This window comes from Pleurodeles waltl, chromosome 6 (genome assembly GCF_031143425.1).
Source record: "Pleurodeles waltl isolate 20211129_DDA chromosome 6, aPleWal1.hap1.20221129, whole genome shotgun sequence".
In the NCBI taxonomy this organism is placed as follows: Eukaryota; Metazoa; Chordata; class Amphibia; order Caudata; family Salamandridae; genus Pleurodeles; species Pleurodeles waltl.
The window spans coordinates 1574897913-1574921147 of record NC_090445.1 but is presented as its reverse complement, the minus strand read 5'-3'; the positions used below and the strand labels follow the sequence as shown (position 1 = coordinate 1574921147).

The following is a 23235-nucleotide window of genomic DNA, read 5'->3' as shown; positions in this document are numbered from 1 at the left end:
CAATGAAATTAAATTAACCTTTCATCCTCATCTAAGCACTGTTAATAACAGATGTTACTTTTACCCAGTATTGATGGTACACAATTTACCAACCTTTGATCTCGAGCCTATTAAAAGCCTACACTTAAGACTGCCCCTTAGCCCCGCCCAAACTGAACCTAAGCCCACCCAAATTTCCACAGCTTTTTTTTTTAGTACCTGCAGTTATTTTTCCCATTTAAAACGCTGCTGGAGATAAATATGTCTCCTGCCTGATTTTAGTGATGCTTGGGTTATATATGATGGGGGTACACGGTGCCAACATGGCCTTGTATCTGATATTCTACACATACCATCCTGACCATCCAGGAGGAGAGAGAGAGAGAGAGCGAGAGAGAGAGTGTGTGTGTGTGTGTGAATAAAATAAAAATAAAAATCATTATATGCATTAGTACTTAAGTGCTTCTCAGCAGTGCTTTGTTGGGGTGAAAATTGCACTGAATCAAGCTTTGTGACTAGGACCAGAGTGGGCCTTCTCATCACTGAGAACCAAAAGACACACAAGATGTATTTGAGTATCCCAGAGATGCAGATCCGCAGCTTGTAACTTCTCCTTAGTCTCTGAGCCCTGCTGGGCACAATTCCAGAACCCCGAAATGTGAATGGTGCCCGAGCTGGTGAACGTGGAATCACATGCAATACAGATTGTGTGAAAGGCCCCCTTTTACAGGGTTTCTGTGTTGCAGTGTCCAGCAGATGGACACGTTGCACAAATAAAGGACAAGTGCTTCATTAAAGTCTCTATAGTCCGCTGTCTTATGGTGCTACCACAAGAGCTCTCCCAATAAAAACAAATAGCCCCCAACTCGCCCTAACTGCTTGATGAAGTGGGATGCCTTAAGTGCAAAATTATTTTGCCTGGTGCTTGCACTAGAGCTACACAGGAGGCACTAGGGCACTGCAGACGCAGCATTCATCCTAAGGAGTTGCAGGCTGTTTTGAATGTCACTAAAATTTACGCTAAAACTCGAGACTTTTCTTTCGTGCCAGCAGCATGACCCAGAGTGGTGTAACCGTAAGAACCCAAGTTAGGCCTCAATTTATAAAGATGCCTGTGACCCTAAGTCCAATAAAGATTTGCACATTCAAGCATTTACAAATAGATAGCTACATCCCTGGTTCCAAAATAATGGAATCCTGGCTCTGTGCCCTTGCTAATGAGATTTGCTGACATGTACAATCTCCTATTATAGTGGAATTTACATGTGAACGAATTTCCTACCAAGGATAAGCTTGTGAGCCTTCCTGTGGTGGCATTTGCCAAAAGTTTGTGAACACTTAAAAACCCATATGTCTATAAGTATTCACCAACATTTTACAGAAAGCTTGCCATCATAAATAAACTAATTGATTTGCTCTAATAAAGTACAGAAATACATGTGTACCTCCACATGGTTCCTCCGCCTCTGCATGCTCCACAAGATTTTCAAGCGGCTCCCCTTTGACACCAGACACACCGCCACACAAGCCCTGTCACCTGACAACTAGACTACAGCAACACACTCTATGTAGGAATCACATCGCACCTCCTCAAAAAAGTGCAAACTATACAGAACGCAGCAGCCAGACTCATCATAGACCTCTCGAAACGGACCCATATCACCCCCCCCCCACATCAAGAAGCTCCACTGGCTCCGCGTTCAGAAGAGATGACAGTTCAAGACATTGATCCACACCTTCAAAGCCTTTCACAACCAGAGAACAGGGGACATCAACCACCAACTGAACTTCCACCGTCCATCCAGACACCTGCGCTCTGTTTCCCTCTGCCTTGCTCATATTCCCTGCATCCGCCATAGCAACAGCAGAGGACACTCCTTCTCCTACCTCTCTGCGAAGTCCTTAGAACGGGCTTCCACTTCACCTGTGGACCTCATCTTCTCTGCTGGAATTCAGGAAAGGATTCAAGACCTGGTTGTTTGACTAGCTCCGTGCAGAAGTGCTCTCTGTGCCTGGATACCCTTGCGGAAGATTAGCTGCACTATAAACTTCAGATTGATTGCTTGATTGAGAGAATGGGGAGCAAACCCACACAAAACTGAGGGGGACGTAGGGAAAATATTTCTCCAGTGTAAAAATATTTCCCAAATAGAGAAAAAAGACAGTTTGTAGTTGAAACCGCATAATTGTGTCACAGTTTTTCCTGCAAAAATGAGCAATTGCTATAGTTCCCGATGAAGCAAGTATTGCACGTAAGAATATTCCTTGGGGTTCTGCGAGTATACAGCTTCCAAAACCGGGTTTGGTGAAGAGTCATAAGTCCAAAATATTTCCTGAAAAGTGCCAGAGAAAAGGCTGTAATAATAAACGAGGTTTATGCATGCACCTGGGCAATAGGGGTGTTTTTGCCTTGGGCAGATAAAGGGATGAGTGGATCTACCTGGATTCGAACCTGTGACAGTGTGATCAAATATAGACTCCTACAATGGATGTACAAATCCACTGGGCCAACAGACTCAACTTTGTCTTCTTTCCCAACTTGTGCTAAATCGATCTTAGAATGAAATTCCACATTCACGCTTTTTCTCCACCATACAGACATATATTTTGTATCAATGTCTTGCGTACTTCTAATTTGCCGCTTTATCCTTCTTCCTCGCTTAGCGTTTTTCTTGTTTCAGCGGTTTTTCTTTTAACACTCTATATACTTGTGTACTCTCTCGTACAGGATGGCCCTTTAAGTTATTCTGCTGTTCAATTTACAGATTATCCGATTCAAACTTGTTTAGCACCCTTTTTCAAGCTTTTTATTTGCCGTCCTGTTTTCTCAATAAATAATTTATTGTTTACTTCCATACCTCGTGTCCTCTGTGTCGTGCATAAAGCAACTGCAAAAGACCAAATGTGTGTAATACTGGTAAGTGAGCAACATAAGAGTTTCTTTGAAATAAAGGGGAACAAAGCTGGTAGCTATTTTCCTGGTAATGTCATGTTCTGAGGTGACTCACAATAACCATTTAACATAGACTTGGAGTAATTTACTCCGTATTGTACACACTCACATCATCATAACGTTCCCTAAGCCGTCCCCTTCCAATACTTGACCTCCTGCCTTCTATTGCAGGACATTTGCCAATTATAATGTATAGAAAATAAATATGAAATTTGTGATCATGCCAATTTGTATGATGTAATTTGCTGCAAAAATATTTTAAGAGGCTTAAGGTAAGTCAGTATTATGATTTTGAATAGTATCACACAAATATTCTGAAAAACTGCAATGTACTAAACAAACAATGATGAAGAGTTCGGGATTATGAATTACTCAGGAGAGAGTTCAGGAGAAAGGGATTGCCCCAGTGGAGCTGCTTATTTCAGTCTGCAGCATCTGGCAACCAGCACTGTGATATCACAACTCACGTCTACCGTAGGCCACTGCCTTATTTTAAGAAATCCTAAGGCCCAAGCTGATACAACTCGGCAGACGACAATCCAAGTCTTCTGAGAATGGAACCCTTTTCTGGCTGCAACAGCACTCGGATTCTGCCTCCCCACCACCATATTTAGATGACCAGAAACCATCTGCAACTGGGTAGCAGAAAGATAGAAATCCTCACCTTCAGATCATTGGCTCATCAAAAGAGAACATTGTTTTGGCCCACGGAACTTCCCACACCACAATCTCAAGAACCCACAGTAAAATATTTAGATGGAATTTAAAAATGTAACTCTGCCCTATACCAACATATTAACAAAGAATACCTTGAATCAAATGAAAACCCAATGGAGAAATCTTTCCAGGCTTCCCTCGCTTATCGGTGCATCATCTCTCTCATGCAATCTTGCCTAGTATACCCAGGTGTTCCCCACCTCGGATCATCCAAATATTCCTTCACAGATTGCAATGTATTTAAAACAAGGCAGCAAGTCTCCCCCTATGTGTGCAAATACAAGACCACATAAGTACAGTGCAAGGAGAATTTCCTTCATAGTCATCTCAATCACCCATTGCAATTTACATGGAATAGAACAAGAGGAAATTTCAATAATAACACCCTAGCCGGTTTTTAATCAAAGACACATATCAGAATTAAATTTCAGTTTACAGCAGAGCCAGAATTGGGGTAACAACCTTCTGGTTCAAGGATACAAAACTCTTGAGCATGCTCCTTGCTTAGACTATAAATTCAGTCAACCACATAGCCTATCAGACAGCACAGAAAACATGACTGTTTCCATTCACCTCACAGGGCAATTGGGTTATATGTCATGTGCACTATACGCACCCATGGAAAAAGACAAACTGACTCCTTTCTCATTGGGCCTATGGAAAAGCAAATACTAATGATCAACCTAGACTGACAGTGAGCATGTAAATATGTAATAAGACCACTCAATTGAGAACATCTTTTATTCTACGCACACATCATGTGGGCAATCTTCGAAATTCCATCTAAACGTGTTGTTAGCCGGCAGCTGCCAAGACAAGCAATGTCTCTTTTTCTGAGCTTGTCTTTAAGTAAGCTTGTATGACTTGCCTTTATGCGAGCTGCTACTGCAGAAACTGAATTGCATAAAACAAAAGAATGGTGGCCTTGGTCGCATGACAGATGTCTTGCACAGATAACAGTGTAAGACCAAACCCATACCTGAAGCCTACAGTCGAATCCTGGATCAAGTTTAAGATTGCCATCCTTGACAAATAAAGAAAGCGATTGTAGGGTACTTTCTGGTTCATAGATTGTTGGTTTTCCTTTTGAGCTAGAATGGAGCCTAGAATGTTCTACGCTGATGCCTTTGCCCTTATTACAGCCAATCAGAGTGAATGGCACCCATTTTAAATGCTGCAGAATGAATTTGAAGCTATTCCACAAGGCAATAGATCTGACTATCCCTGTGCCTCAATCTTCTGCCCAGACTCAGACTTACATATTGGAAATGGGGTTGGGCTAATGGATGATGGCTACTAAAATAATTCAAGAAAATGAGAACATTCTACACTAGATGGAATACAAGGAGCAGCTATGCAGCAGTTTTACAAAACCTGCCTTGATAAATATTCTTTGTGCCAGCCCCGTCTCCAAGAAAGACTGAAATCCTGAAACCATTAATCACTATTGTCCCCCCTCGTATGACAAAGCAAATAAGACCCCCTGTTTACTTATGTAAAATACATTTCTGAAACGCAGGTGTTCCTAACATTCTTTTAAATACCCTCTGGGTCTTTAATGATACCACTAGTTTTACAATACAAGCAGACAACTTTCATTGTCTATGGGTAGGTGGTGTTATAGAACCGGGCAGCCTACTTCCTGACCGATTCAGTAAAGTTGGGATCTTCTGTGAACCAGATTGCCCGTTACTGTTGCCTTTTGTGAGGGAAAATATGTTAAACAAAGATTGGCAATGCCAATAGGTCCGGCTTAAGAAAGCACTGTGAAGCCATACTTAACAATCCATGTACATTAATAACTGACCTCCTCCCATCTGTGCTGCTCTCAGAGAGAAACGACATACATTATCTATTTAGCTAAAACTTTTCCATAGCATTGCAATGGCATGAATGTGCCCCTAAAAGTTCAAGCTCAGGCAGCTGGATAAATAAACAAAATGATCACAGCTGTGAGGAGGGTAAGCACATTTGTGTGGAAGGACCCAACTTCTGCCCAATCAAAACATGTACTCATAGCTCCCAACATTTGAGTGGAGCCAATGTCCCACTACTGGTGATACTCACATAAATGTCTGGCAACAGCTGCACTGACAAGCCAGACTATAAAAAGATTCTTGGTGAAGCCTCTGCCCCTTCAGTTACAGTTTCATGAGACTGGCGAATGAACAATCTTTCCTCAACCTGATAAGGCATGCAAGCCTGTCTGTATTTCTGTCTGCCTGCACTAAACATTTGATGCAAATAGACCTTTCTTTACAGTCTAGCGGTGTCAATCCAGTGATACAAAAAGCCCTCTAGTTGTAGTATGCTTACACATCTTACTACTCTGTGCACATCTTACGAGTAGTTTGGTGTGCGCAGTTTCTGTGTACCTGGTTATGGCAGGCATACGATATAGATGGCAATCCCTCCATTGTGTATCAAGACTTACACACATAACACAAACAGCACAGGCGCTGTGTGTAAGAGCCCACAATCAGCATTCACAGAGCACTGTTTGAGAGTCAGGCAGTGTGTCTAGTTGTGCTAAGCACATGAAAAATACCAGTGTGTTTACAGTATGTGTGCACCCACCTATCCTTTGCACATAATTCAAATATTTCAATGTGCTCACAGTGTCTCCCCTAGCACAATGCACATGGCATAGCAAAGTGTTTATTGTCTTTCTGGTTTGCATTGTACAGTTGTACAACTCATGTACTACATACAGTACTGTGTGTCTGACTGTATAAAACACACAGGCTATGCAATATTTACAATTCACCCAACAAAGTAGGCAGGAGATGGTTAAGGTAGTCTACATATCAATGATATACATATATAAACAGGCCCCCCTGGTGGTGGGGATGCAAGTACACATTAAACTTAAACAGCAAAGGAGTAAGGGTAGATATTTGTGGGACACTGCACTATACAGGTCTTGACTTTGAAGTGAAAGCGGAAAGTGATTCAGGGCTCTAGCTCAGAAAACAACCAATGGAAAGGCCAATTGGTCTACCTTTAAAGAAAAGGTGTATGGTCATTTGAAGTATTACAAGTAGATAGCATGGAGATGGATATGTATTTGTATGGAAGCAAAGAACTGTAGAATAATATTGGTGTAGGTTAGACAGTCATGTGAAGTTGCACTTTCAAGTCAGACCTAAACATCATATAGGTTAATGACTGCCTTACCCCCATCTGTGCTGCTGCTAGAGAAAACACCATAAATGATCTAGTTATCTAAGACACTTTAATAGCATTACAATGTCAGGTGAGTACACCTGAAAGTTCAAGCTCAGACAGCTGGATAAAAAAACAAAGTGATCACAGCTGTGTGGATGGCAAGCACTTTTTTGAGGGGAAGCACACAACTTTCTGTCCAGTAAAAGAGTACTTCTGGCTTCACACATGTGGTAGGAATGAAAGCCCTTTTCTAAGGATGCGCACATAATTGTCTGGCGATAGCTACACTGTCAAGCCAAACAATAACAAGCATTGGCAAAGCCAATAGGTCTCGCTTCTGCAAGAGCTATCGGCTTCGCCAGGGTGTTTTAGTCATGTTGTACACCATCACGGCTGCTATTAGTTAGTGGCCTAGAGGAGAGTCATGTGGAGTGTTGTAGAATGAAATGGCGAAGAGTGGAGTAGAGTGTTGTAGAGTCGGGTAGCAGAGAGGGTCATGTATTGGAGTGGCATAGTGTGGAGTCATGTAAAGAGATGTAGAGAGATACACCAGAGCGGCATAGAATAGAGTGGACTGGTGTAGAGTGCTTTGGCATAGAGTGTTGCCGAGGATAGTGGTGTAGAGTGCAGTGGCATTGAGTGCAGTGGCACTGGATTCAGCGGCATACAGTAAAATGTTATAGAATGCAGTGGCCTAGATTAGAGTGCTGCATAATACAGTGCAGTGGTGCTGAGTACAGTGGTGCAGAATGCAGTGGCACAAAGTGGAGTGGTGCAGAGTAGAGTGGCAAAGATTAAAGGGGCGCAGTATTGAGTGGCACAGAGTAGAGTGGCATACTGTGCAGTGGCATAGAGTACAGTGGGGTCGAGTGCAGTGGTGTAGAGTTCAGTGATGCAGAGGGCAGTGCTGCAGAGTAGAGTCGAATGGCAAAGTGCTGTGGTGTAGAGTGCAAAGTAGAGTTGAGTGGCATAGAGTGCAGTGGCTCAGAGTAGTGCATAGTAAAGTTGCATAGAGTGATGTAGAGTATACAGCCATAGAGTGCAGTGGCATACAGTGCACTGGACCAAAGTGGAGTAGCATAGAGTGGAGTACTGAAGAGTAGAGTGGCATAGAGTTCAGTGGCAAAGAGTGCAGTGTTGCAGAGTACAGTGTCAGAGTGCAGTGGTGTAGAGTGGAGTAGAGTGCTGTAGCAAGCAGTGGCGTAGAGTACAGTGATGTAGAGTAGAGTGCAGTGGCATAGAGTGCAGTTGTGTAGAGTGCATTGGCACAGAGTGCAGTGGTTAAGAGTGGAGTGGTGTACAGTGCAGGGGCATGGAGTGGAGCAGAGTGGAGTAGAGTGGTGTACAGTGCAATGGTGTAGAGTAGAATGTTTCAGAGTAGAGTTCAGTGGCATAGAGTGGAGTGATGTAAGGTAGAGTGTAGTTGCGTAGAGTGGCATAGGGTAAAGTGGTGCCAAGTACAGTGACATAGAGTGCAGTGGTGCAGAGTAGATACGAGTGGCTTACAGTGGATTGGCATGGAGTGCAGGGACATAGAGTTGAGTGTTACAGAGTAAAGTGTGTTGGTGTACAGTGTATTGGCACAAAGTGAAGTGGCACAGAGTGCAGTGTTGCAAAGTAGAGTAGAGTACAGTGGCGTAGGGTTGAGTTGTGCAGAGTAGATTGTTGTGGCCTAGGCTGGAGATGTATAGAGTGCAGTGGTGAAGAGTGCAGTGGAGTAGAGTAGAGTGGCGAAGACTGCATTGGCACAGAGAAGAGTGGTACGAGGTAGAGCAGAGAGGCATAACGTGAAGTGGCATTGAATGCAGTGGCATAGAGTAGAGCAGAGTGCAGTGGTGTGGAGTGATGTAAAGTGTAGTGGTGCAGAGTACAGTGCAGTGGTGTGGAGTGATGCAGAGTAGAAAAAAACATCATCCGACCCAGCAGAACCAAAGAACCACTGGCCCATCTCCCTGCTCCCCTTTCCAGCAACGGTCCTCATAAAGACTATCAACCAGCAACTCACCCAACACCTGAAACAGTACAACTTGCTGGACCCTCTGAATTTGGATTCTAAGCTAGCCACAGCAGCGAGACAGCCCTGATCACAGCTATTGATGCCATCAGAGCCCACCTGGACCTTGGTAAAATGGCTGCCCTCATCCTCCTGGACCTATCAGCTGCTTTTAACACCATCTCCCACCATATCCTGGTCAACAGACTCCATCAAATCGGAATCCAGGGAAATGCCCTCAAATGGATCACCTCAGACCTCATAGGGAGAATCCAGAAAATCCATCTCCCACTGCTCACCTCTGAACCCAAGAAGATCATCTATGCCATCCCCTAAGGATCGTCCCTCAGCACCACTCTCTTCAACACATATATGACCCCCCTGTCCAACACCATCAGATCGCATGGACGGAACATCATCTCCTACGCTGACAACACCCAGCTCATCCTCCCACTGTCAGAAGACCCCTCCACCACCAGAGCCAACATCCACAGATGTATGATGAACGCCACCAACTAGATGAAGAACAACCTTCTCAAGCTCAACAAGGACAAGACGGAAGTCCTCATCTTTGGGAACAACACTTCACTGTGGAAAGAAACACGGTGGCCTGCTGAACTTGGCCCTTCCCCCACCTTGTCAAAACACGCCCAAAACCGCGCTATTATCTTGGACAGCAAGCTATCCTTGAAGAAACAGGTAAACGCGGTCTCATCCACCTGTTTCCACACCCTTTGCCTGCTCCGCAAGACCTTGAGGTGGCTGCCACTCAACACCAGACGCACCGTCACACCGGCCGTCATCATCAGCAGGCTAGGCTTTGGGAACACACTCTACGTAGGAATCACTGCAGGCCTCCTGAAGAGACTACAGACAATACAAAACTCAGCAGCCAGACTCGTCCTAGGCCTCCCCAGGTGAACCCACATCACACCCCACCTCAACAAGCTACACTGGCTCCAGATCCAGAAGGGATGTCAGCACAAGATGTTGACCCACGCATAGAAAGCCCTGCACAAGGAAGTGCCGGCATACATCAACAAACACATGACCTCCCACCAACCAGCCAGACACGTACATTCTGCCTCCTTCTCCTCACAGACACCCCACCCCCGATCTGCTGAAGCAACAGCAGAGGACGATCGTTAGAACAACCTTACCCTGATCCTCAGGATAGCCTCATCGATCCAGCAATTCAGGAAAGGACTGAAGACCTGGCTGTTCAAATTTACAGTCCACCATGAAGCAGCTAGAAACTCTATTGCCTTGAGACCCTCATGTGTGATTTGTCATGCTGTACAAATCCCTTAATTGATTAACTGATTGATTGATTGATTGAGTAGACTATAGTGGTGTGGTGTAGTGTATGCATGGTATGGTGGTTCACTGCCATTGCAAGCAATACATTTTCAATTGAAATGAGCATTACATTTGCGCAGACATGCAGTTTTACTAATAAAACTATATAGTATACAAAGGAAAATGTGTGGAAATTGCATCACCTAGTGATATGATTTGTTTGGATCATACTAAAGTATTTATTTCCAACACACTTCAGAAATAACAAAAAATGTACTTTATTTGTGTTCCTAATTATGGTATATTCTGAAATACTTACACAGTCCATTTAAGTGTTGTGTGCTAGAAAAAACCCTTTCCTACCCCCAGTATCCAGCAAGATTGTCATGTAAATCCTCTCACTTTGAAGTCAGAGAAAGAAAAGTAAGCAAGCGCCCTCGGAAGACAGCACCTGATGTTTGACCTTGGTCTTTGAATGCACAGCAATGTGACAAGATAAAAACAAGATTTAAAGGGCTGTTTACTGAAAAGGAGTTTGTGAAAGAATACAGTAAACACAGTTTAGGCAACAGAGAGACAAATTGAACCTGGAGAGCCTAAAGAATATAAAGCCAGCAAATAGAAAGCCAGAAAATGTGAGATACAAACCACCAAGTCAATTGTAATCAGCTAGCAGAATGCATTCCTATATTCCTATGTCAACTTTCTGAAAGTCCCCATGATGTCTTTAGAAAACCAGACATCTGTGCAATCTGGTAGGCTGTAGTGTAAAATAGGTGAATCTGCTTATATGCTTGACCAGAAAGCACACAGATTAATACTGGCCAGGTGGACAGAAATGTTTGTAATTTCAGACTTCTCATGACACATAAATTTGTGTTGTCTGTTATATTATTTACACCAACAGCCCCATATGAATGAATAACTCAGAGGTACAGGCCTTCTCAGGAGATAGTTCCTAACTAACTATGCATTGAAAATGTCAGGTTTGTATGCCATTTTCTGCAAAGCAACTTTTCCTGTATGAGCCACTGATGCTGGAACGTACTGGATGCATCCTCACTAGCCTGCCATCAGTCCCAACCCAAACGCCAAGAATTAACCCCACCCAGGCAAGAGCAGAAAGCTCATAGAATTGTCAAAATAACCACTGAACACACACACACACACACACAAACACACAGACCAAGGACACATTGGAATCAGCAATGCAAGATTCAATGCATGTACAAACACAAGCAGTGCAAGCTTCCACACCACATCACAGCCTGTGGATTGACAGTACAAGTTGCACTCACATACAATAAACAATTACAGAAAAGGCACCACCCCCACTCTGAAAAGGCAAAGCACAGAGTGAATTGGAATGCAAGGTGCCCTAGCAAAGAGTATCCTCTTTAGTAACAAGGTAAGCTTCACATACAAAAACTATTGTAAGCTTCACACACAAAAATTACACAGTGTTAGCAAAGAAAGTATATGTACAAGATCCCTCACAGGGTTGGAACAAATATAGCACCATCAGCAGAAGGGCAAGCTTCTCTCGCCTACACTGAACAGTTTCAGCATGATCAGGGGTGCATTTTACCCTTGTCTATGAGCATCTGTGAGTTCTCATTATCGAAAGCAACCTCAAAGATGGTAAGTAGTAAGGCTACGTGCAGGGCGAAAGGAATGTTGGGTGCAAAAGGAGACCTACTACCAGCAGAGGTTGTGTTATGACTGTCATTGTACTCTTCACTATAAAGGCTACTCCTACAGTGTTGTGTTAATTTCAGAAGCCCTCCTTTGCAGTGGTGTGTCTAGTTCTGGGGGCCTTATCTGCAGTTTTGCGACCAGCACTACAGGCATATTACGGCCAGCTCAGTGAGAGCCTGGCAGTTCAAGCTGGGCTGTTCATAACAGAGCAAGATCAAGCCTGATTTGCATATGGTTGCCTCCAAACTGAAAGGGCATGGTGGGCAAGAGAATTATCGATTGGAATGCTACCCTGAGGGACTACCAGAGGTTAAACTTATTTCAAGCATTCCTCCCACCCCCTTTTGTGTTTGATGCACTGCCCTAAGTGGCAACAGGAGGCCAAGATGTGGGCCCTATGCTCACTGTGCCAATGGAACGACTCCACACCTGACCGACGAACCCCAGTGAGTGCAAAAAAAGTCTTGGGTTGCTTGTGTTTTGGTTCAGGGATGATCTGGCCTGACAATTTGTACTGGACTATTCCTACTGGAGCAGGGTGGTCAAGACTGATTTGCATATGGCTGGGTCCAAACTGAGGTGAAATTGTGGGCAAAACAACAATGGGTTGAAATGCTCTCCCAAGCGATTGCCAGTGGTTAGATTGATTGAACGCATTCCTCTCATCATCTTTTGCATGTTTGCAGTTCTGCAGGCCATCTCTGGTCTACTGTGTCCACTTCTGGAAGTGATCTCTAGCACTTGCCTCATATCACATGGAGTGCAGGTATAAAATAGCTTTCCAGCATCTCAGAAACCTTTCGTCACCTGCAGAACAGGTAACACTGGCCTGACGTAGAGTTATATAGGAGTAGGTTATGTACTCTCCAAATGGGATACTTGGAAGGTGACCTGAACCCAGTTCACACCATGGTGACAGGAAGGAATTGGGGTGCACAGGTTATATGCTTGTTCTGAACGTACAGGCATGGTGGCTTTCGTGGGGGATTGTGTGTGCCACTGAGTCTGCTGCTGAGTGAAGTTCAGATAGACTGAGCCCAGGCAGTCCATCAGATAAGGAGTTGCATCCATGTGTTCACAGGAGCCTGATCCATGTAACTCTATGGATGATAGGTACAAGCAGCAGCTAAATCGTGTGCCCTTACCCATGGACTCCCTGCAGGCGTGGGAATCCAAGGGCAGCTCAAGGAGTAGCCATAGTCCCTGTACCAACAGGGTTCTTGAGCAAAGCATCAGCAAGCTCCCCTGCTGAAGTCCTAGCAGTGTACCCCTTCTCGACACATACTCAAGGATACTGAAATGAAAGGACGATGATGCAACACCAGTTAAAGCATTTGTTGTTAGCAATGACTGGCAAGATGGCAAAGCAGCATTTCCATAACGAGGATCAAGACACCACCATTACAGGGTCATGCTATCCAAATACTACACATAGATATAACTGTGTCTGAAAGCAATCAGAAATGCTTCACTGCTTCGTTCTAGAGATGAAATTGAATACTATTCTACAAAACTGCTAAGACTTGTCAATTGTGTCTGAGGTTCTAAGAGGTTTAATATCAAAGGGTGTAGTGGGGAGTCCAATGAAGTACTATGTCTCTCTGTGACAGGTATGCATAGTTTTACCGGCAGTTCAGCTTTAAATGTGTACAGTACGTACATGCAGGGTCCCAAAGTTTTTCTTAGGGGCACATCGCTGCCGAACAGCTGGGTTTCCGTAAACTAGGGTTATCGAATCATGATTCCACCTCAAACCTCTTTCTTCTACCACCCTACACTTCCTTTCTCTTTTTCTCAGTCGCAAAGGTTTTTTTTATCCGTTCTTGCTCTCTGTCACTATTTTATCTTTCTCTTCCCTTTTTTTCTGCCCTTATTGCATTTGTCTCTGAGTTTGCCTCAAAGTCTGAAAATGAAAAGTATGTTCCGGTGCTCGTAGATATGTTCTGGTGCTTACCACCTGCAACCACCGGCACAAAATAAGGACTGCTACTGATTTTCAAGACGGTGTGACTGATTTTTTAAGTCTAGTTCCATGCTCTGGAAACGCTAATGAACATATACAAAGCATACAGTCAACTTTAGCTACCGACGTTGAGCATTCCGATACCAGCAGACCCATCTGAAATACAGATGCTCGTGTCTTTACGCTTGCTTTTTCTATTCTTTATCAAAGTTAACAAAACATTATGAGTTCCCATAAATAGAAAGCAGATCCAGATGTAGCCTCTATAAGACAAACAATATGCCACCAAAAGCTGAAGTTTTCACATACCGGTGATTTGAACTGCACTTCACCTCACTGATTGCACCAGACCACAGCAGATCTCCGCATGAGAAATGCCCCCAAGGAGCCGCCTCCTGGGCCAATGAAAGTCACTCAGCGATGCTTACTGTAGAATGCTGCCTGTCGACCCCACCCAAGGGGGCCAGACCCCCCAGTAATGCAGCGCTGTTCAGGAAGCACCGTGAAAACAGAGTCTTTCTGGGTAGTCAGGAACCTGACAGACCTCTCTGGATCCTGATGGATATCCCTGATGTCTGACCCGAATCTTTAGCAAACTGTGCACATCCATGGCAAGTAACTGGCAGGGGTGGCAAGGTTTTCTGTTGCAGGTAATGTACAGCTAACAAATTCTGCAACTAATTCACTCGTGTAATCAAAGGTATTCACCTCTGGTGGCAATATCTGGTGGCTGATGTGCCAATCCGAGGCACATGATGGACATCAGACAGGTATATGAGCACAAGAGCAAAACGTGTATTTTCAATAAATAACAGTGTGAGGTTCTGGGCAAATTAGTATATTCACTGAAAATCCTGAGCTGATATTTGGGGACAAATTCTATGCTGTTTCATAAAAAAGAGTAGATCTGGTTTTGGGACAAAACGAGTGCATTTCGAAAATATATGTACTTATTGCTGATATGTGAGTGTTCGATCATGCTAGGAGAACATGTAGTGCTGACGTTATTGCACACATTTATTGTGCTAGTAGGTGCTTAGTGATGTAGAGATTAGTGCATTACTCATGTGGAGACCTTTTCTTAATATATGAAGGCAGCTTTTATGACGTGATTATTAGCATTTATGAGTAATATGATCCAACATTGCCATCAAGGGGCTCTGGTGGCATCATAAAACACGAGACCGCAGGCAAAGTGCTTTGTAAATGTCATCAGAACCCCGAATGGTAATGTAGGACCATATTACACGGGTTACCCATTATGTATTTTTTTTTTTACATTTTATGTGTTTATTTTGAGATATTTAGGTTCAAGATGCTGTTTTCTTCAAAGTGTAGCTATCAACGGGCACTGATTGGAACTGGAATGTTTAGGTTTTCCTTTCATTAATAAACTGTTAATAATTGGGCAATGGTGAGTGACAGTGGATTTATCAGTTTCCAGGGCTGTGGTGTTAACTACATAATTATGGATTTACTAAATTTGCTGCATAATTTGCATAATTTACAGAGTTTACAAAAAATGTTGGTTCTATCCGAAGTGGATGGACCTAATGCTAGAAAATGAGCCATATAATTTCCCTTTTTGCTACATAATTCATATAACCTTGCCACATAATTTCGGTCTTGCCAAATCATCCCGGAGGCCCTGGTAATGGAAAGGCTATGCAGAGTGGTCTAGGGACTGTCATTGTCATGAACAAATCAGTATTTACAGTGAAGACTTAAATATTCACATCAAACCATGTAATATTTCCCATACTTCCAAGTTCTATGTGAAATGTGGGTTTTTATAGCACTGCCTTTCATTTTGTGAAGTAAAAACATCCAATAGTGTAACAGTTGGATGGATGGATGGATGGATGGATGGATGGATGGATGGGTGACTGAGTAGATGGTTAGATGGGCAGGCAGAGGCCTCAGCATGTAAGTTTCATATAACACAGAGAATGTATCTGATGTCTAACATGAGGCTTAGATCTGGAGCTAATGCCAGGGCTGGTGAGCTTTGCGTAGCCTTTAATATATTAATGAGAAAAGGAAAATAAGTGGAAGGTGGGAAAGAGTTACCCTTTTTTTCTTTATATTTTGCTGTTATTTTGAACAGCCTGGGACTTTTTGGCTGAAATACATTTGTTCTAATATGCACACATTCTGTCATCGTTTCAAGCGTTTCTTTTGGGAGGACACCCAAAAACATTTGTTGGGACAGTAAGGTTAGAAACATTTGAACGTTTCAGGATTTCTCCTTCATATTGGCCACAGACACCCATTGCCTTTTAACCGATTTTGTTGAAGCCTATCCTGTAAAATACACAATTTCTACTATATTCTATTTTTCAAGGGGAAACTCCATCAAGCCCCCGAGAAGAGGAAATGGGGCTCTCTTATTACTCTTTGTGACTCACGACAGGAAATACAGGTCACTGCTTTGAAACAGCGCGAGCCACCTCCAGCCAGAGCCACCACGAAACGGAGCCAGAACAGTTCTGGATCGGATCCGTATTTTCCCACGAAGCGTTTGAGGCAATGTCCATGCTTGTGATCTTTAGACCTGGAATTAGCTGAGAATGAACCAGGGAACCGCAGTGACCACAATAAATGGTAATAAACTTCTCATGATCAGAAGTATTCTAGCCGGGTACACAATTGCACGTGTGGGCTGAACACTTCCCAGACATCGCACTGCTGTCGTTGTAAAGGTGTTGAGTCTTGGTGCAATCTCTGAACAAGGGTGCAGCGGCCATCTTCTAAGAAGACATGCTGAGAGCGGCGATCTGACTGAGTGAGCAGCTTCTGTGCTGCAGGAATCAGGCTGCTACGTCATCTCCACAGCACAATGCCCTTGTGCAGTTTTACATCACAAAGAGAATAGATCCGTTTGGTCACTGTTAATCAGGCCCTTAAATGACCACTTAAGAGCAGTGCTTGTGTGCTGTTCGAAATTAGACACCTGGCACATCTACATAAAGACCCCGCGCTTTTTAGTATCAGACATGTGATACAGTTGTTATTGAAAAAGCCATGCTGCCTCAATTATGTTTACTGCTAAAAGCTAAAAGGTCTTTGTGAAAGTCGGCTGTGCTGGGCTATCTGGTATCAGACACTTGACAGCTTTCTATGAAGGCATGGTTTGGTGTTCATGTGCTGTTTATTATCAGACAGACAACTATTATAGATAGAAATATGCTGCTCTGATGCTGTTCACCATCTGAAAGCTACTGTATATTAGGGGATGGAGCCCAAAATCTGGTGACAGCCAGAAATGTGATACATCTACAGTCATAAATGCTGCTCCTGTGCTGTTCACTATCAGAAAAATACTGGTTTTCCAATGCAGCAGTGTATTTGTAGTTAGAAGTGTAAAAGATGCACATAAAGTGTTTTTAGGTGTTGGTTTTTACAGTGCAGTATGAATCAGACCTGGTGCTTCCCCGATACACAGAGTGAGCTTTGGTTCTGCCCTTTTCAAGCACTGGCTTTCTTCAAGCAACCTCTGTCAGCCATTGTCTTGAGACGTTATCAATCCTGGTCTGGCTTAGCACAGTTGAATATTCAGAGCCAGTCTTTGCTCAAATAGCACCCTTGGCAAAAACAACTTTAACGCACTTTCTAACAACATTCTCAATTTTCCCCACCCCGCCTTTACACTTAATGCGATTTCTAAGTGATGTATATGATAGAACTTGCTATGACACTACGCAACAGAGCTGCTTTTGTCAGGTCTTGGGTGATTACCTTAGTAATGACTGGTCTGTGGCCATAAATTCCCCCCTTCTCCCCAACACCTGAATCAGTATGCAAGTACTAAGGGTATGTCAGAGGGGCAAAAGTGATGGGGGTGAAATGAAAATGGAAAAGGAGGGAGACAAATGAAGAAGGTGGGGAGATTTATAGGGAAAATTAACAAACAATGAGAGCGTAGAATAAAAAATAAATAAAGGCAGTGGGTTAGTTGAGCTTATTTTGTGGCACCCTAAACCTAAAAGCCCTGGGCCTAGCTCACTGATGTTCACGTCTGTTTCTGAGAATATTCAACTCTCACCTATTACTATTGGCTGTTTGAAAGTATCTCTATGCCTTTAATTGAGTGCTTGCACTGAACTGAAAAAGGGAGTACTTCACACCTATAGATAGTCCTCTCTGTCTGCTCCTGAGCCTCGTCTAATATGCGTTAATGCATTAAACCCAGATCTCTTAATTTTGCCAATACTAATCGCAAATGTATGCAAACCTGGCTTTCGTAGCACGTCATTGGCTGGTGGTGCAATCCACAATCAATTTCAAAGTATTTTGGCCACTCAGAAAGCATGTTGGGCAATGGACCCAAAATACACACAAAAACCTGTCCACGTTAACATCTGACCAGAAAACCACAATCAAGCAGCGAGGGCACTCCACCAACCAAATATGAGACCTCACAGACACAGGGGACAGACCCTGGAAGTCCAAGGCCCTACATGCTGGTATGCTGTCTCTGAACTAGACCGCGGTGACGACTCACTAACATACCAGTGGGAGCGGAAATAACATCATATACCCTTTGACTCTTAATAACATCACATGGTTGACTCTTTGTTCCACCCTTATCAGCGCCAGGGCCTCATATTTGCTTCTCCGAGGCGAAGGTGGGAGGGGACGTGGAGCGAAAGTGTTAAGAGAGGTGTTTAAGACCTCTTCTGTCCTCATGACGTCTGACAACATGTGGCAAGCGAGGGGCAGCAGCTGCTTTGACGTCAATTAACCAAACTACCTGCGTTGCAAAAGGTTCCAAAAACTGATCAAGCAAGCCCTCCACCGCAACGATTCGGGACGTCACAGCAGCAGCAGTGCCCCCTTCACCCCTACTCCAGGCGAGCTATTGGCATGAGAGCTGACACGTGTCCTGCTGCCACACCCCCTCCTTCGTCAGCACGTTCTTGAGGTGTCTAGAAGCTCGCCACCACGGTGGCCGAGCAGCAGACGCTATGCTCACGAAGCATCCTGGATCACGGCCAGAGCCACGTCCATGATTCCCACGGAGAGTAGTCAGCTAAGACTCACCCCAGCCCAACGCTGAGCCTACCCACGTCCAACGCAGCGAGAAGCGCTTCGCCCCGGGTACCTCCGCATTGCCGCATTCAAAAACACATTGGGACATTTTTGTGCAGAAGCGCCCTGAAAGGAGCTAGGGTAACAGGTCCAGCACTCTAAAATACCCCGAATGTATAGATAACTGAATAGATGCATGGTGCCCTTGTGCTGTTTGACATCAAAAGGGCATACTCTGTATGAAGCAATGGTGCCCAAGACCCGGTATGACCAGAAAGCTAACAGACCTGGTCACAAAGAGGAGGGGGCAAAGGCTCACGGGTCTGTCAGAGAGCTGAAAACAGACCCGTTGTGCCAGTGCCGCTTGCTAGCGAATAACTAGCAGAGTCATATAAAACACAGTAATGGTATTAATAACTTGAATCTTTAGATAATATGAGATTAGACCACACTCCAAATAACCGTTCACATGTTTTATATAGCGCTTTAAAGCGCGCGTCTGCCGTTTCGAAGCGGTGTCATCATTATCACATTTGCTCGGTGTGTTGATATTTAAGATTCGCCAGTGCTGTTCGCTATCAGGATATCCCAGCTCGGCACAGAAAGGTGCTGCAGTTCCCTTTGTCATCAGAAAGCTGAGAGGTGGGGAGAACAGAAATGGGATGCTGACCTATCAGAGAAATGGAAACAGACCAGGGCTCTAGAAAGACGGCTGTTGCTTATTTTAGGCTTTAGTCTGAAACGTGGCTGACTCTGCCCTCCAAGCACTACCTGCCTTGCAGATCCCCCACGCGCCCGTGCCGGCTCGCGATTGATCGGCGTGTTATGTTGTTTATAGGGCACCATGCAGACACCAGGGGCGTAATGCAGGCCCCATGCAGCCCCTACAGTGCAACAGGGAGCAGGGTGGGGGGCCCTCTGCGCCGGCCCAAACTGCAAGGGGCTTAATTCAGCCCACGGTCTACGAATAACTGTGAGATATAAGACTGGACTTCCTCCTATTCTGAATGGAGGGGGTTGTTGTGTGTGTGTGGGGGGAGGAGGGGGGAGGGGGCTGCGGGGCATCGTTAAACGTTGAGCCTTTAACTGGCATGGCAACCAAGGGGCTACTATCAAAGAATGGGGTTCGGTCAGGGAGCCGCACGAGGCCTACCTTCTGCCCCTTAAGCCTCAGCCCGAAGTTACCCCCACTGATAAGTCAAAGGCCTTGGCGCGTCTCCACCGGCTGCCCAGACACAGAACAGGCCGGGTTGCACCTGCAGGGCTTTGGGGCTATACCGAGGATGAAAAGGAGGAGACCGCCTATGAGGGCACCGTCGTGCCATCGAGGAGACACGTGCACACGCCTACGGAGACGTCAACTTGGACAGCTTCATCTCTGGAAGGACGCATTGTGGCTCCAGGTGAACATATTAAGGCAAGCGCGTTCCCCTGCAGTAAGCACGCAGTCACCGTCGCTGCCCTGATTCATTATTTGACACATCCGAGCATGGCATGTTGCAATATCTAAGGCTGACCACGTCAGGTGCACAGCCCGGCACACTGCGTCCTTCAGACTGACATGCTGTCCTCCTGTGTGACTTTTTAGGTTGACATGTAATGTTCTGTTTTAGGGGGCTCTCTGAATATAGAGTAGGGGGTGGGTAGAAAGGGTGAGCGGCCGTGGGGAAGTGTCAGGCCGAGGGCGAATGCAGGGATTATGAAATATTTTGTAAAGTCAACAGCATCTAAGCAATTAAACAAAATGGTGGAATCAAAGACAACAGCCCAGTAGAGACCACGCGCCTTTACCGACAGAATATAGTTTTATTTAATACAAAGGAACTCGCGTCCCGTCCCCCGACCAACCACCGTGTAATCTGCCTTCCTGCCCCCGCCCCCTTCAGTCGTAGCACAATAAGAGACGGAGAGGATGCTTGCATTGTTTACCAGCAGTGAGCAGGTTTCGTGCACTCAGGTACGGCGTGTGCATGCTGTTACTGCACACTGCTGCGGCTCCTGGAAGCCTGCTCGGGCACAGCGCCAGAGGGTTTGAGAGGCCGGTGCAGGGCAGGCAGAGGTTATGTGAAAGGCGCTGGGATGCAGGAGGTACCTTCGGATGGGTGGCGATCGGAAGGGGGCTGGCTCGGCTTCCCTGGCAGTCTTCTGATTCCCTGAGGTTTGGGGCTTCAGTGTCATGGGGCTATGTGCCTCGGGACTGTCCTACTGTGTGCTGACAGGGATGTTTGCGTCGCGCGCGGGTGCTAAACTGCATCACATCCACAGGAAAACATCACAGCTTCAACAGAGCTGGATAGAAACAGGCCGCTCTCATACCTCACTGTTCCCGCGGGGATGGGTGCACCCAAGTCTATTTGGCTACATCACTGTTGCTGCAAAGATGTATGGAAACAGACCACTACACACCTTACTGATCATTGGGGGTTTGGGTTGGCGGCAGGTGGAGTCAATCAGGTCCCACCTCCATACCTCTCTTTTCATTGAGGGATGGGTTGAAGGAGACATGCCCGCCTGCTCATGGATGGCTGGATGGAGGCCGGCCCACCTGCATACCTCGATGCCCGTGTGTGGCTGGATGGAGGCAGACCCACCTCTCTGTTCCTGTGAGGATGGACACAGACAGGTCCATGCGAATAACTCACTCTTGCTGCAAGGATGGATGGAAGCAGACCACTGCATACTTCAGAGTCCCTGGAGGGATGGATGGAGGCAGACCATCTTACATTCCACGCTTTCGACTAGGGAAAGAAAGTGGCAATCCCAGAGGACCTTTCTCACTGCCGCAGAGGTGAATGAAGTTAGGCCCCAAGGAATAATGCATGGCTCCTGAAATGGCGAATGGTAGAAGCCCATAATTCAATCCTGGGCTAGTGCAGTGGGAGAGGATGCCAGCTCCACTGAAGATCTCCTCACTGCAGATGTAAAGCGGCTATTCCAACCCCATCTTCGCTTTCTCCCACCCACATCCCGCCGCTTGCAGCTCACTGCCCCTGCAGATGCGACCCGAAACAATGCCCTTGCAGGTCCCGCAATGATAAATGGAATCACACCCCCTCCCTCCGGTTGCCCCCACACCTGCCGGCATGTAGGGCAGGCCACTGACAAGCCTCTGCCTCCCTCTGGAGCACACCTCCCTGTCGGATTCACGGCCGCACCGAGGATGCTCCGGCCTGATGGTATGTGGCTCTACCTCCTTTCACAACGCCTCTTCTCTGGTATATCGCGCGGTGAAAGGAGGATTTTTCACTGACATAAAAAACAATGAGCCTTTTCTGGGGCTCACAGGTTCCTCTCCGTGGGTGGGGGTCTTCTATTCACACCCATTACCTCAACATCAGGTCCCCGCGCTCCCCACTCCTGCCGTGGTGTCAGCTCTGAGCGGTCACCGCCTGCCCGCGCCGAGAGCTCCGGTGAGCAGTCTCTGGTGAGACTCACCTCCTTCTGTGCAGTCGGCGGTCACCTCCAGCCTGGGGCCTTCATCTGCAGTCTGTGCTCTGGGCTCTTCGCCTCCTCCTCCTCCTCTGCAGTCTCTGCTACGGCCCCTCGCGCCTCCTCACCGTGTCCTTCCCCCAGCCTCCTCTGCAGTCTGCCGAGAGCTGTCACCTCCTCAGCTGGCGCACAGAAGCCCCGCCCCCTGTGACGTGCCATCCTCAGCGAGGCTTCTCAGCCTATGGTGAGAGCCGAGCCCTCTCTGGAGCCCCTCCCTTGGCACTGCCCCTCCTGTGCCACGGGCTCCCTTCTCATCCGGCCTCAGCCCTTCCACAAGGCACAGCCCCCTCCCTCAACCAGTACCACCCATTCACTAGACCCCAACTCCAGTCACAGGCCCACAGGCAAGCTCCTCCACCGGCCTCTGCCCCACAGAAGGCTAGGGGCGGGAGCAGGTGTTGGGGTCGCCTTACTCCTCCTCCAGACCTGCTCCTGGGTGTGCCGGTGCTACTCTGGACCGGAGCTCACGGTGAAGCCGCATCCTTCCTCATCCTTGCTTGGCTGAGGGGGATCTTTCATTCACAGAAGCCATGATGGGAATTTAATGCATAGCACAGCCTCGCGAGTGTTGCCCCAGCGACGAGCCCTTCCTTTTACCCAAACCAAGCTCGGCCATTTCGAGGGATGTTGCCCCTTCAAGATGTTTTATGCGCCAGAGTGTGCCTTTCAACAAGACACGTTTTTAGACAGATTTTGTAAAAACGTCTCATTATGAACCAGGGTCTCTAATACAGTCAGATGGAGTACTATATCCTGCTCGCCGAGCAGGGGTGTTTTCGAACAGGCTTCTGTCGCCGACAGCCCAGCAGGGCCGGTGAAAAGTCACACAGCAGACCTGCGTGCAGTCCCACTACCCTCCCATAATATCTGTCCGAATATTTCACCATAAACCTATTATCCCAATCAATGCCATCGCGTGCCGGTATGCTGTCAATAATTGTCTGT

At 46.0% G+C, this 23235-nt stretch overlaps 1 protein-coding gene across 2 annotated transcripts in view; it reads right to left on the bottom strand.

The window, feature by feature from the left end:
- RNF208 (ring finger protein 208) overlaps positions 1-22430 on the bottom strand; it is a 36597-nt gene extending 14167 nt beyond the window's left edge. Inside the window, exon 1 of one of the 2 annotated variants that reach the window (XM_069241335.1) lies at positions 22237-22430. The gene's annotated coding sequence lies outside the window, so the exon portion shown is untranslated. Of the gene's footprint in view, positions 1-22128 lie in introns of both variants that reach the window. The other variant, XM_069241336.1, reaches the window with a different exon arrangement.
- Between the last annotated feature and the right edge of the window lie 805 nt (positions 22431-23235).